The sequence below is a fragment of the Rhinopithecus roxellana genome, chromosome 17 (genome assembly GCF_007565055.1).
Source record: "Rhinopithecus roxellana isolate Shanxi Qingling chromosome 17, ASM756505v1, whole genome shotgun sequence".
In the NCBI taxonomy this organism is placed as follows: domain Eukaryota; kingdom Metazoa; phylum Chordata; class Mammalia; order Primates; family Cercopithecidae; genus Rhinopithecus; species Rhinopithecus roxellana.
This window is the reverse complement of record NC_044565.1, coordinates 49734786-49750040: the sequence shown is the minus strand read 5'-3', so window position 1 is coordinate 49750040 and position 15255 is coordinate 49734786. Positions and strand designations below refer to the sequence as shown.

General features: G+C 45.1%; 1 protein-coding gene across 5 annotated transcripts in view; it reads left to right on the top strand.

Moving 5' to 3' along the window:
• Nucleotides 1–15255, top strand: part of RNF144A (ring finger protein 144A) — a 158406-nt gene that overhangs the window by 48839 nt on the left and 94312 nt on the right. The window lies entirely within an intron of this gene.

Genomic DNA, 15255 nt, shown 5'->3' with positions numbered 1-15255 from the left:
TGAGTCAAGGTTCTTATCAGTTCGTACATGTGTGATAATGAATTTTACCCATCACTATGCATGTAGGTCATTCTTCCTCCAATGAGAGTTTATTCTGACAAATTACTACAAATCAAGCTTTGAAAATGTTATGTGAAACATGTAATTCTTCATCTACAGAAGACACCGTTCGTTTGTCATCTGCGACAAAAAACTTCCCTTGGGGCGTGTGGGCACCAGTGGTTATGGGGGAAGGAGGATGAGTGTGAAGGGAACCTGCCCAGGGTCTTATTAGTACCCCATTGTGCCCCACCCTTGCCCCTTTTTGCATGGGGACTTTGAGGAGCCCCTCAGCCTTGTCCTGTGGTGGCCTGCCCTGGAGCAGCCCTCAGTCTTGGGAGATAGAGTTGGTAGATCTCAGCCCCTGCTCTCTACTTCTGGGTAACTATGAGGCAGGGGTGTGACAGTGACTGAGTCCTCTATGGGATTAAGCATCCATTAACCTCAGTAGTTACCGGAGTGTAAATCCTTCACTTGTACTTCATTCACTTCTTCACATCTACAACTGTTTCCTTAGCTCGAGAAACTCACCTACCAAATAAATCACTTGCATAGGAATCATTGTCTCAGGGTCTGCTCTTGGGGAAGCCAAATTAAGATACTTCTATAGACTACTTCTTTTTTTTTTTTTTTTTTTATGTGCAAAATGAGGGAAAAGTCAAAAGCTCGCTGGGAATATCAAATGAATTAAAAGTTTATGAACATCTTTGCACACCCTAAGCACTAAGCTACTTGATTTGGGAACTCGTGTTTCAGTGGACCTGGACCTTCTATTAACATTTTAAGGAACAGTGTTTTTTTCAGAAACGGGTGACTGTGTGCAGTGAGTTGTTGATATCTGTGGAGTAGGGGAAGTGGTGTCCGCTTCAAAGGACTCTTAATTCCATGGGATTTGACATTAGTTGCTTTTGAATGGTATGTCTCTTCTGCTCATTACTCCCAGAATGGTATCATGTAAAACAGCCCGGTGTGGGCAGCCACCCTGTCCTTGCTGATCCTTTCTCAAGGGCCTTCTCTTCTCTGGGCAACCCTTGAGAAGGCTAGAGGAGGTATGTTCTAAACTCTTCTGGCGTTCCATATTTTCATTTGAAAATACAGAAAGAGAATATCCTGCAGGATGAGTTGCAAGTTAAAATACGTGGGCATAGTACTTTCTTATATTATTTTGGTTGAAGGAGGGGAACAGTGAACACTTTGGGCCCAGAGCAGGCAAGGTTAGAACAGACTCCTGGTGGGTGCAGCTGGCTTTGCTAATGGCTCTTTACCTCCTCAGCTGGGACAAACCACTGATTTATTCTGGGAACATAGAACACGGCTCCAGTAATTGAAATGTGTTCTTGTGGCTGCAGCAGTCCTGCGGGTCCATGCCTGCTGGCCCATCGCCTGGTCCTGAAGACAAGAGCTTTGCTCCCCCTACTGGGATCAGTCTATTCTCATCACAAGAAACATACACGTTTGAGAAAACAAATCCTTTTCTCCTACCATATAAAATAACACCCAGAATTACCTGTCAATGTGTTCTTTACAAATTTAGCCACAGTGTCTGGAAAAACGCATCAACTCTTCTTCAGGGCAAAGCAGGCACTGTGAAGTTGGTGAGGGCATTGCCAGTGTCTCTTGGCATCATCCTCCTCAAGCATGACTGGTGGTCAGAGCTCACGGTGTTCCCAGTTGTGTGTTCGGGCTGTCCGATTGAGTCCCTGCAGTGGTAGTGAGAGGCTGGTGAGATGTGGGGCTTCCTGCTGGTCAGATGAGGTCTTGGGCTCAGGGACACTGTGGGCGTAGCACAGAGCTGCACCTCGAGAGCGTAGCATGTGGTCTCAGGGTGCACCCAGGTATACTGCCTCTTGGTCCAGGGCTGTAGCTAGTAGGTTAGGTAATACCCCATCCTTGAGGCTGAACGTCAGTAGTGATGACAATAATGATGGCCATTCCTGTAGTGCATCAATGCCATTACTGGCCTTGTTAGTAGGGTGCCACATCTGTTAACTTATTTAATCCTCATTATTCTTTTTTTTTTTTTTTTTTTTTTTTTTTTGAGGCGGAGTCTCGCTCTGTCGCCCAGGCTGGAGTGCAGTGGCGCGATCTTGGCTCACTGCAAGCTCCGCCTCCCGGGTTCACGCCATTCTCCTGCCTCAGCCTCCCGAGTAGCTGGGACTACAGGCGCCTGCCACTGCGCCCGGCTAATTTTTTGTATTTTTAGTAGAGACGGGGTTTCACCATGGTCTCGATCTCCTGACCTTGTGATCCGCCCGCCTTGGCCTCCCAAAGTGCTGGGATTACAGGCGTGAGCCACCGCGCCCGGCCTAATCCTCATTATTCTAAATGGTGTCATGGGCTTAACCATGTCCCCTTAAAATTCATATGTTGGAATCCTAACTCCCAGTATGTCAGAGTGTGTGACCTTATTTGGAGAGAGGGCCTTTACAGTGGTAATCAACTGTAAATTAGGTCATTGGGGTAGGCCCTCACCCGGGATGACTGGTGTCCATATAAGAAGGGGAAACTGGGAGACAGAGATACACATAGAAGGAAGATGATATGAAGAGACACAGGGAGAAGACGGCACTGACAAGCCAGGGAGAGGGGCCTGGAGCAGATCCTTCCTCTGAGCCTCAGAAGGAACCGACCCTGCCCACACCCTGCTCATGCTCCTGCATCTTCCAGAAGTGTGAGAAAGTACATTTCTGCCATTGAAGCCACTCAGTCTGTGGCGTTTGTCACTGCAGCCCCAGGAAACTAATAAAAGTACAGGCTGAGCATTCCTAATGGAAAAATTCCAAAATCTGAAATGCTGCAGAGTATGAAACTTTGAGTGCCGACCGTGCCACAGGTGGAAACGTTCATATTTGACCTCATGTGATGCATTACAGGCAAAATGCAGTCAGTCTTCCTTTCATGCACAAAATTGTTACAAATCTTTTATAAAATTTTACCTTCAGGCTATGTGCGTATAAGGTGTATATGGAGCAAAAGTGAATTTCATGTTCAAACTTGGGTCCTGATATGGTTTGACTTTGTGTCCTCACCCACATCTCATCTTGTAGCTCCCGTAGTTCCCATGTGTTGTGGGAAGGACCTGGTGGGAGATGATTGAACCGTGGGGACGGGTCTTTCCCATGCTGTTCTCGTGATAGTCAGTGAGTCTCCTGAGATCCGATGTTTTTAAAAACAGGAGTTTCCCTGCACAAGCTCTCGCTCTGCCTGCTGCCATCCACGTACGATGTGACTTGCTCCTCCTTGCCTTTCATCGTAATTGTGAGGCCTCCCCAGCCATGTGGAACTGTAAGTGCAATAAACCTCTTTCTTTTGTAAATTGCCCAGTCTCGGGTAAGTCTTTATCAGCAGCACAAAAACAGACGAATACACGTCCCATCCCCAAGATATCTCATCAGATATATGCAAATATTTCAAAATCCAAAACGCTTCCGTTCCAAGCATTTCGGATGAGGGATATTCAACTGGTACCATTTTCCTCATTTTATACAGGAGGAAACTGAGGCCTGGAGAGGGAGGAACTTGCCCAGGTCTCCTCAGAGAGCAGAGGCTATGGTGGACAATGAGCCCAGGATCTGTCCCAGTGTCCACACCCTCAGCCACCAGCTTCATCAGGTGGTGACTTGCACCTTCTTTCTGCACAAGCCACAGGACTGTGTTTTTCTCACCATGCGGTGGCTTCTCCGGTGGCCTAGCCCTTTCTCCTGCAGCCCTCATTCCTGTTTGAAGTTTTGAACCAAATTTGTTGCCCCCAAAGCGTGACCTGCACAAAATTGAGTGCACAGACTATGTGTAAAACTAAACTTTGAGAATATGAATTTTGTGCACTAAAATCACTCTTGTCTTTACCTTGCTTTCCTTATTTGACACATTTTTCTTGTTTTTCTTTTTGCAAAGTATAACATACACTTCGTAAAATAACTGGCAAGTATAGAAAAGCAGAAATACTTAGTGACCATGTCATTTTACTTTGTGGTGTGTGGTCACTGGGTTTCCCATTGTTCTTTGGCCTTGTCCTTGTTGCAGGAGTTCCAGCTGATTGGACAGTAACCTCTGGCTGGGAAGCCATGCCCAGTCCTCTTGGGACGGGTGTGCAGTTTTCCACGTTCTCCTGAGTCCCTTTCCGTTTCCACGTCTGTAAACTATTGCCTGCTTTAATATTCCTGCAGTTGTCTGGTTCCTTGAGTGGGCCTGCCTTCTTTCTACTGGGAGCCCCAGTAGGGATGGTAGGGATGGCCAGGGTGTGGGGTCCCAGTGGTAGGGCTGTCTAGTATATGAGGTGATTCTAGTCTTCTTCAGCATATCTGCCAGAAGGATAATAAATGTTACAAAACTAAAATATGTAGCAAACCAGGTCATGGGCGAGTTAAGACTGAATAACAAATTGCATTCTGAGGTGGGCTCTGGCAGAGAGCACGCTGCCGTTTCAGGATCAATGAGAGATTTTTCCTTAACCCTTCTCTTTTGCAGTCTTCAGCTGTGTGGAACTTGCTAACATGGGGCAGTCAGTTATTCTAGACACGGACAGCTCTGGCACCTGAGTGGGGAGTGGCAGCACTGCTCACCTGGGCCTTGGAATCCCGTCCTCTGATTTGCCATGTATCTGAGTGGTATCAGATGAAGTCTTGGACAGAGGCACTCCCTGGGCTCTCACTAGTTCTGACTTTCACTTTGTTTTTGGCATGGATTCAACTCCCAGTTTCCAGTTACCTAAGCCTGCTTCTCTACTTTTCAATGGGACCTGGGATATTTCTCTACTGTGGGATAAGAGAGTATACAATGTTTATTTCTAGATTCCTGATTTCGTTCTTTTGAACCGAATGCAGTTTCCTTTATAGTCTTTTCTTAATGGTTTTCAAAAAGAGGGGATTGCAGATTGGTTCATGAATGGAGAGCCCTGGAAGGGGAGTCTCATTTCTTCTCACACAGGCCCCTGGGGAGGAATTACTGTCTCCCCCAGGGTTCCGATCCAGCCCACAAGTTTATACAAGTAACTTCAAATCAAGCTGAAGCCACCTAAACCCACCCATTTCCCTTGAAGCCAGAGCGACAGCAAACAGCAGAGTGGATTCTAATTTTAACTGGTCTGCCTCCTCTGCTTTCCCTCCTCCTCATTCCAGGCCTAAATTGTGGGCACACACTCAGTCATCTGCCAGGCAGGTCTGCAGCAAGATTGAGTGACAGTCTGAAATGCTGCTGTACTTCTGTGTTCAACTGTCAAACTTTGGGAGATAACTTTCCTCCTAGCTACAAAGGGGAAATTATGTAACTTCTTATGCTAACCGCCACTTACCCTCTTTAACTGCACATGGCTTCGTATGTTTATCACTTATTTTTTCCTTTTTAGAATAATTTTTCAGGTGGGTTGGGTGGAACGGAAATAGCCCTGGGGGGGTTGTTCCTCAGGCTAATTGCTATTTCTTGGAGTGGGGCTGTGGGATTGGAAGATTCCCCTTGACAATCCTTTTCCTTTTCTGGTTGCCTCCCTTCCTGGCCTCTCTGGCACATAAACCATCTTACCTTAGAGATTGACTGTTTGATGCACATGTTGCGCAGGATCATAGCTAACAAGGCAGCCAGCTGTGTATCAGGGTTGCGTTCCACCCCGGGGATGCAGTGTGTCCCAATGAGGCCAAAGACTGCCGTTCTGTTCCCGAGCCACATCCAGGCCCAAACTCCCACAGAAAAGGACCTACAGATGCTTGCATCTGCCAAAGCGGAAGATCCGCAGGAAAGAGTTTAGTTCTTGACTAGAAAGGTGCACGCCCTCTAACGGTGGGGGATAATCGTTACAATAATGGTAGACACCAGCACCCCTGAAGCCCAAGAGGCGGTCACATTTATGGTTTGAAGAGTAGGATTCTGGAGCCAGATTGCCTCTGTTTGAAGCGAGGCTCTTGACATTTACTAATTTTGTGCCATTGGACAAGTTGGGGAACTTTAAAGCCTCATTTTCTTATCCGTGAAATGGGGACGAACATGCCTGCTTCATAGTTTACTGAAAGGATTAAATGAGGCAATATACCACTAATGCAGGTTCAGATGGTGCCTTAGTTACTGGAGCTGGTGTTAAGTGTAGGCAATTTGCCACAGTCACGTGGTTGGGTGTCTGAGCTGGGGTTCAAACTCAGTAGCCTCTGATCCCAGAAGATTGCACACTTTTTAGTATAGGATGTTGTGTCTAATATTAGGATGTCGTGTCTAATATTAGGCTCACGTGGTGTCTTAGGATCTTTGGATAAAGAGACTTAGGCTCTTATCCTAAAATTGTCATTAACTGTTCAACCACAGACTAGTTGGATTAATTTTATTGTACTTCCTCCATTTCTTCTGTGTGTATTGGCATGTAAGGCTCTTGTATTGCCATCAAGCATGCAGATTAAATGCTGATGGAAGGTGGCCCGGGTAGAAGGTCCTCCTGGTCACCTCATAGTACAGGATGGGCATCTCCTCAGAAGACCAGCCCGGCAGCACAGTGCACACTGTCTGCTGGAAGATAGGCCAGTGAGGATGAGGTTGGGAAAGGGTTTCACATCAGGCGTAAGTCTTTGGAGTAGAAATGGAATTTTAGGAAAACTAACTTTCTTTCAATATTTACTAGAGAAAGGAGAAGATTGGAAGGGTGAGATGGATTTCCACCATCCCTAGAAAATTGTCAGTACCCATCACAGGGGTCAGCATATGGTCCATGGGCCAAATCCGGCCCACTGCCTGTTTTCTTAAATAAGGCTTCACAGGCACACAGCCGTGCCTGTTGGCTTACGTGCCATCTCTGACTGCTTCGTGCTCCAGGATCAGAGTGGTCTTTTCTATAGAGACCCCCTGGCCTACAAAGCCTGAAATGTTTTCCATCTTGCCCTTAGCAGTAGACTTTACCAATCTCTGGTCTGTGGTGTTACTGGACTTCAGGATAGCACGTTGTTCACCACATGAGGAAGGATGTGGAAATTAAGAGTAAGTGAGAATTCTGGAGGATCTAGTTTTTTAGGCTATGACTCATGCCCATTAATTGATCTTAGATTCGTCATTTACCAGCTCCACCTCATTCTCAGCCTGTGAAGTGGGAGGGTGGAAGTTATAGGCATATCTGTTCTTCAGGAGTGCTGAATAGTATAGATGTCTCAAGAAGGGAGAATGGCGTTTGTAGCATGATTCTGCACATTGTCAAGATTATGGCTGCCTTATGACCATCCGTGTCACGTGCATTCTAATTTTCAGAAAATAATTAAATACAATATTGTGGTTCAGAGCATGGGGCTGGCTGCAGGCTACGGAGATCCATATGCTGTTTCCATGTCCGTGGTGGTGTGATAGTCAACAAGCTTCTTAACCTCACTGTGCCCCGGTTTCCTTGTACCAAATGGGAGGTAATAATACCACCTCACTAAGCTATTGTAAGATTAAGTGGCTTATGAGTTGGTATACCTAGTAAGATCTTAATACATATTAGCTATTATTAGTGCATAATTCTTGTTTGAATTAACACTGCCTTTTTTTTTTTTTTCTTATGGGAAAAAGAAAAGCCTCCCTGAAGGGCTGGCACTGTGAAAGTAGTCAGACTTGACTGATTGTGAAAGTAAGTCTTACATTCAAAGTGCCGTGAGCTGACCAACCTTGTCTAACTCTTAGCTCTTGACAGGCAGATGCATCAAGGATGTTGCACCTTTTAACAATAAAATACATTTCAGATTTTAAATTAAGAAGAGACATGTAGGGGAGCTGACATAGGCTGACCTTTTTGGAACTCCGAGTTAGCTCAGAGACAAAAAATTAATTAAAATATTATTTGGAATTTTTGTGGTAATGTATACAATACTAAAATACATTTCCTAACTTTCTTTGAGTAGCCAAATAGGTGTATAGAATGAGCAGGCATGATGGCTTGGTTGTGACCGGAAAAGAAGTTAGAGACCGTCTGTTTATTCTGAATGATTATAATGGCTTTTATTTTTATTAAAACCTTTGTGATGTTTAAATATGCACGTGTATTAGTCCGTTTTCATGCTGCTGATAAAGACATACCCAAGACTGGGAAACTTACAAAAGAAAGGTTATATTGGACTGACATTTCCATGTGACTGGGGAGGCCTCACAATCATGGCAGAAGACGAAAGGCACGTCTCACATGGCGGCAGATGAGACAAGAGAACTTGTGCAGGGAAATTTCCGTTTGTAAAACCGTCAGATGTCGTGAGATCCATTCACTATGACAAGAACAGCACGGGAAAGACCCGCCCCCATGCTTCAGTCATCTCCCACGGGGTCCTTACCACCCCTTGTGGGAATTATGGGAGCTACAAGATGAGATTTGGGTGGGGACACAGAGCCAAACCCTATCAGCATGTGATTCGTAATCAAACTTCTTTAAAGGTATATATTGAGAATCCAACTGGCACCTGTGCCTGCTCATTCTCTCCACTGCCCAGCTCTCCTTGCCATGTTAAGTAACTCTTTTAATTAGAGTCTTGGATATTCGGCCAGATGCAGTGGCTGACTGACGCCTGTAATCCCAGGACTTTGGGAGGCTGAGGCAGGCACATTGCTTGAGCTGAGAAGTTTAAGACCAGCCTGGGCAACAAGTTGAAAGCTCATCTCTACAAAAAATACAAAAATTAGTCAGGTGTGGTTGTGGCACAGGCCTGTGGTCCCAGCTACTTGGGAGGTTGAGGTGAGGATCACCTGAGCCCAGGAGGGCAGTGCTGCAGTGAGCCAAGAGTGCACTACAGCACTCTAGCCTGGGTAACAGAGCGAGACCCTGTCTCAAAAAATAAAAGAATCTTGGATATCCATGCAGTGTTTATTTATGTGAATACAAATAAATACACAAAGTTTATCATAGGATATATGCTGTTCTATGCTTTGCTCTTTTTACTGAACACATATTGCAGATCTTTCCATTTGAATGCATAGAAGGCATTTTCATCCTTTCTTCAGCGGCACAGTATTCCATTGTGCAAACCTTCCATGGTTTAGTCCACAGCTTGCCACTTGGGTTGTTGTCAGTCTTCTGGTGTTACAAACAAGACCCCAGGGACTAACTTCCTCCACTGGGCACATGCCTGGAAGTGGGATTACTGGGTCAATTGGTACATGTAGTAAACCTTTGGTAGAAATATTGAGGTAGTCCCCATTTCATGTGTTCTATCATTTGGAACTCCAACCAGGAAGGTGTGTGAGTGATGGTTGACCTACAGCCTCCCCAACAGGGTTTGCCAAATATTTGAATTTTTGCTAACTTGATAGTTGGGGAATGGCATCTTGATACAGTAAGAGCGAATTTCTCTTCTTATAAGTGTGTTTGAGGGCCGTGTGAGTTGTATCTTGTTCCTTGATCATTTTTTATTCCGTTGTTGCTCTTTTACTTCTCAGTTTATAAAGTTGTGTATGTATTAAGGAGAATAACTCTTTGGGATACATTTTGCAATGTTTTTCATTTTGTTATTTGTTTTAAGTTTCCTTGGTTTGCAGAAGTTTTTGAAATTTAACTTTCCTTGGTTTGCAGAAGTTTTTGAAATTTATGTGTATATAAATGTCATATATGTAAAACTATATATAAATTTCATATATAACTATATATGTCCTATATATGTACATTTCATATATATAAATTTATTATATATACATTTCATATATAAACTTTGTATGTAATATGAATATTGCACAAAGAAAAACAGTTACTTCTCACTCTCATAAATGATTTTGTGTGAGTATGTACTGTCCTTGTCTTTGTCTGTAGTACCATTGTAATTAACAGATGGGTTTCATGCTTACTTTTCACCTACCAAAATTATACCAAAAGGCTATTGGTTAATCCTACAAAATGTCATTCTATAACACATATTCTTCTTTTTTTTTTTAACTGGTGTGATATGCCTTTGAATATATTATATTCATGCACTTACAGCTTTTTAATGTTATAGACAATGCTGTAATCCACATTTTCATGCCTGCAATTATTTGTTCATTGGATGAAATTCCCAGAAATCGGGCTTCTTGATCAGGGATTTAAAAATTTTAAGTTCCTTAATAAATATCACACATTGCCTCTCAAAAGTGTTACTTCATTTTATGTTACCATTAGCCATGTTTATTGCTTTCTCTAAGACTATAACCAAGTTATTACAATGTTTTTAAATGTTCGGTTGATTTTATAGGTGGAAAATAAGCCCTATCATTCTCCACATGAGTAAAGAAGGATGCAGAGAGCTTAGGAGATGTGCCAGGATCCCAGGGCTGGCAGAAGGCAGACCCAGGGCTGGAAGCCAGGCCTCCTTGTTCCCAGGGAGGGAAAGCTGCATATGCCTTTTGAGTTAACCCCACGGAAGCACAGGCAACCGGACATGGTTCTTTTGAACATTTTAACATCAATTCACTGGGACCAAATCAACACTGAGCAGCTGTATTCAGTGTTTAATGCACATTTTAATTTCAGTGCAGAGAGGATCACACCTCATTAGTAGCCATTATTGAGTCACCACTCAGTAAATATTTACTTTCTACATGTAGTACATTATACCAAATAGTTGATGTTATATGGGCCTAAAATGATCCCTGTTACTAGGAAGCTTCTGGTGCAGGAGAGGTGGTCAACCTTTTATTGCTATTACAAGAGCTTTCTCCAAGGCAGCAAGCTTTAGAGTGTCCATTAAACTTTACTGACCAATTTTTATGGAGCACCTCCTCTGTGCTTGCACTGTTGTAAATTCTTGGGATAGAATAGTGAACCAAGCAAATAAAAACTACTGCCCTCATGGGGTGTCTATTCTGGAATGACAAAAAGAACATAAACAAGAGAACTAAGTTATACAGTAGACAGTACTAAGCCTATTGTTTTAAGGAGAACATGAAAGCATAGATGGTAGCGAGTGTCAGCGGGGAGCTGTTGGGGAGTTTGTATTGAAGATACATCACTCTGGAGTCATTGGAAGTTTCCATCTGGGAGATATCTCTTGAAATAGTGTCCTTGGTGGGTATGTGGTCAGCTGGTGAACCCATAGAACTGCAGCACAGCCCCACTCCTCATCCTCAACAGGGGCGAGTAGACCAGGAGAGGAGAGGAGGTGTGGGCACCCTCATGAGGTAAGGGTGCCTGTGGTCCTGCGTGGTCCTGGAGGACTTGGACTTACTTCTTTCTGGAATGACAGGAAGCTCCTAACAGGACTTTATGTGTCAGAGGCATACGATAGCCTGTGAATGTGGAAAACGTGGTTGCATATAGTGGGTTCTATTGTTTTTGGTGCTGTAATTTTATATTAATGGTGCTCAAGTGACCAAGGACTTGTACTCTCTTAAGAGCACATAGTCCCATTAGGCCCATTGTCATTTCAACAAGATGTTCCTGGGAACAGACTTCTAGACAGCCCATGTCTGATGTTTGTGACTGGGGCCTCCAAGCTCAGGGACACCTTATAAAGGTTCCAAGGGTAAAATTTACCCAAGTTTGAACGTGGGGCTGGAAATAATTACTCCATACAGACTTGTGTTATTGTGGGTATTCCCAGCAGGAATTGGTTCCTGCCTTGAAGACTGTTCCCAGGTTGCTGGGGTTTTCTTGGGAATAATTTGAAGTTGGCATCTCTGTTTCCCTCCAGGAGAGGTTGCATCAGTTTATGCGATGACGTTCAGGTCTCTCGAGGTTGGACTCAGAACCAAGCTGAACGCTCAGGAAATGAGTGGGCTGGTTCTGCAGTCTGAGCCTGGACCCTGTCTGTTCGGAGGCTTTCCTTCTCTCTTTGTGAATATTCTCTTTAGGAGAAAGCTCTCTTTCTGCACCTGTAGGGGTCATCACCACCATGTCAGAACTAATTCTGAGTAAGTTCTGTGGTTTGTTTTTGTAGCTAACAGTTTCCCATTGTTGTCCAGCAAAGGGATGGAGCATTGGATGGGTGAGGATTGGCTTCCAGGAGAAAGGGTGGCATGAAGGGTCCACAGTCCTGCAGTGACCACGTATCTCTACCCAACTTCTGGGCTGCCTCTCTGTCTCATGAGCTCATCTGCACTTGGTGGTCTCTGCAGCCAGCGTCAGAAAGTAGAGAGATAGGGGCAGCCTTGTGGGTTCCCTGAGTGCCTATTGGAGTCTGAGTTCTAGAATGGTGGGTGAGGGGCTGGGACAGAGGCTGAGCCTTGTGGATCTGAGGGATGTTGGACAGAAATGTCTCTTCTGAATGAGTTGGAGGTGCTGCTGTGGGTTGACCCTGAGCCTGTGGTCCTCAGTCTTGGCCAAGGCTGTAGGGATCACGCAGACTTCCTCACAGGGAGGGTAGGAGATGCAGATGAGATGAGATATTTTTTTCCTGGTTATTAGGACAGGCAGTCTCCAGCACTGGCTGTGAAGGAGGCAGAGGTGCTTTCTGTGTAATTATGACCGGGGAAGTCGAGCGCTGGATTTATCTCTGTATCCTAGCCAACTAAATGGTCTGTCATTGCCATTGTTAAACCAAAGGCCTATTTAATACCTAGAGGACTCTGTGATGAAACAGACATTCTTCTCAGGTGTGAAAAGTTAAAAGAAATCATTGACTTTTTTTTTTTTTTTTCCTGAGGGTGGCCTCTTTAGTATTTCTAAAGGTAAAACAATCAGATTTGCAATTACATCTTTGGTGGGGGACCAGAAGTTATTGTTTATGAATGAGCCTTCCAGGCTCCACAGAAGCCTCCAGGATGATGTGTACATGAAAAGAATGTGGGGTTCATAAGTCAAGAGACTTAGGTTTAAGTTCTGAATTTGCCACTTATTACCCAGGGACTTTGGACAACTTGTGCATCCTTCTTAAACCTCAGTTCTTAATCTGTTACATGAAGATAATTGAGTTAATGTATTAGTTCATTTTCACACTGCTGTAATGATACTACCTGAGACTGAGTAATTTGTAAACAAAAGAGGTTTAATTGAATCAGTTCCGCATGGCTGGGGAGGCCTCAGGAAACTCGCAATTATGGCTGAAGGTGAAGGGGAAGCAGGCACCTTCTTCGCAAGGAGGCAGGAGAGAGAGCACACGCAAGGGAAACTGCCACTTTTAAACCATCAGATCTCATGAGAACTCCCTCACTATCATGAGAACAGCCTTGGGGAAACTGCTGCCATGATCCAGTCACCTCCCACCAGGTCCATTGTCCCTCAACATGTGAAGATTACAATTTGACATGAGGATTTGGGTGGGGACACAGAGCTAACCCATGTCATTCTGCCCCAGCCTCTCCCAAATATCATGTCCTTTCCACATTTCAAAACCAATCAATCCTTTCCAACAGTCCCCCGGAGTCTTAACTCATTCCAGCATTAACCCAAAAGTCCAAGTCCAAAGTCTCATCTGAGACAAGGTAAGTCCCTTCCACCTAAGAGCCTGTAAAATTACAAGCCAGTTAGTTACTTCTAAGATACAATGGGGGTACAGGGATTGAGTAAATATTCCCATTCCAAATAGGAGAACTTGGCCAAAACAAGGGGGCCAGAGGCCCCATGCCAGTCTGAAATTTGGCCAGGCAGTCATTAAATCTTAAAGCTCCAAAATCACTTTTGATTCTATGTTTCAAATACTGGGCATGGTGATGCAAGGGGTGGGCTCTCATGGCCTTGGGCAGCTCTGCCCCAGTGGCTCTGCAGGGTATAACCTCTGCAGCTGCTTTCACAGGCTGGCATTGAGCACCTGCAGCTTTTCCAGGTGCCCAGTGCAAGCTGTTGGTGGATCTACCATTCTGTGGTCTGGAGGACAGTGGCCCTCTTCTCATAGCTCCAGTAGGCAGTGCCCCAGTGGGGACTCTGTGTGGGGGCTCCAACCCCACATTTCCCTTCCACACTGCCCATGGAGGTTTTCCGTGAAGGCTCTGGCCTGCAGCAGACTTCTGCCTGGACATCCAAGCAATTCCATACATCCTCTGAAATCGAGGTGGAGGCTTCCTAAACTTACCTCTTGCCTTATGCTCACCCACAGGCCCAACACCACGTGGAAGCTGCCAAGGCTTAGGGCTTGCACCCTCTGAAGCAATGGCCTGAGCTGTACCTTGGCCTCTTTTAGCCACAGCTGTAGCAGCTGGAACCCAGGGTGCCATGTCCCAAGGCTGCACAGAGCAGGTGAGGCCTGGGCCTGGCCGCAAAACCAATTTTCCTTTCTACACCTCCGGGCCTGTGATGGGAGGGGTTGCCTTGAAGATCTCTGAAATGCCCTGGAGACATTTTCTCCCATTGTCTTAGTGATTAACATTCTGCTCCTCGTTACTTATGCAAATTTATGCAGCCGGCTTGAATTTCTCCCCAGAAAATGGGTTTTTCTTTTTTACTGCATGGTTGGGCTGCAAATTTTCTAAACTTTTATCTCTGCTTTTTTTTTTTTTAAACATAAGTTTCAATTTCAAATCATCTCTTTGTGAATGCATATAACTATGTGCTTTCGGGAAAAGCCAGGTCGCATCTCGATGCTTTGCTGCTTAGAAATTTCCTCTGCCAGATACCTTAATTATCTCTCAAAGTTCCACAGATCTCTAGGGCAGGGGGAAAATGCCACCAGTCTCTTTACTAAAGCGTAGTAAGTGTGACCTTTGCTCCAGTTCCCATTAAGTTCCTCATCTCCATCTGAGACCATCTCAGCCTGGACTTCACTGTCCATATTGTTTGGACGAACGGAGGCAAGATGGTACACTTCCGGGTTCTTCTTCACCAACTTTTCCCGCGCGTGTGAAAATGCAGCCGGCGCCGGGGAAGGTGCAGACCAACTGGGCATGCGCCAGGTGACGTCAATCCGAAGAGACCAAGATTTACCTGGTCGCACCTGCAGAACGCCCCCTGACACGCCCGTGCCCCACCTATTGCCCTCCCACTCCTAGAAAAGCCACTCCAGAGGGACGCCATGGGCGGCCTTCCTCAGTCCTCCACTCCTGTCGGGATGTCGGGACTGCAGGAACTCCGTCCAAGAGCCCCACGGGGGGACTCTGTCGGCCTTCTTTGCCGGAGGCCGACAGACCTCTTCCCCACACCTTAGGTGACCAAAATAAACTTGCAGTTTTGCTCCTACATTTGCCTACTCGCTGGTTCTTTTGTGCCCGCTCTGGTGGTCTTAGAAAAACAAATCACATATCACTATCAGCATGTTGGTCAAAAGCAGTCAACAAGTCTCTAGGAAGTTCCAAACTTTCCCACATCTTCCTGTCTTATTCTGAGCCTTCCAAACTGTCCCAACTCTGCCTGTTACCCAGTCCTGAAATTGCTTCCACATTTCCAGGTTA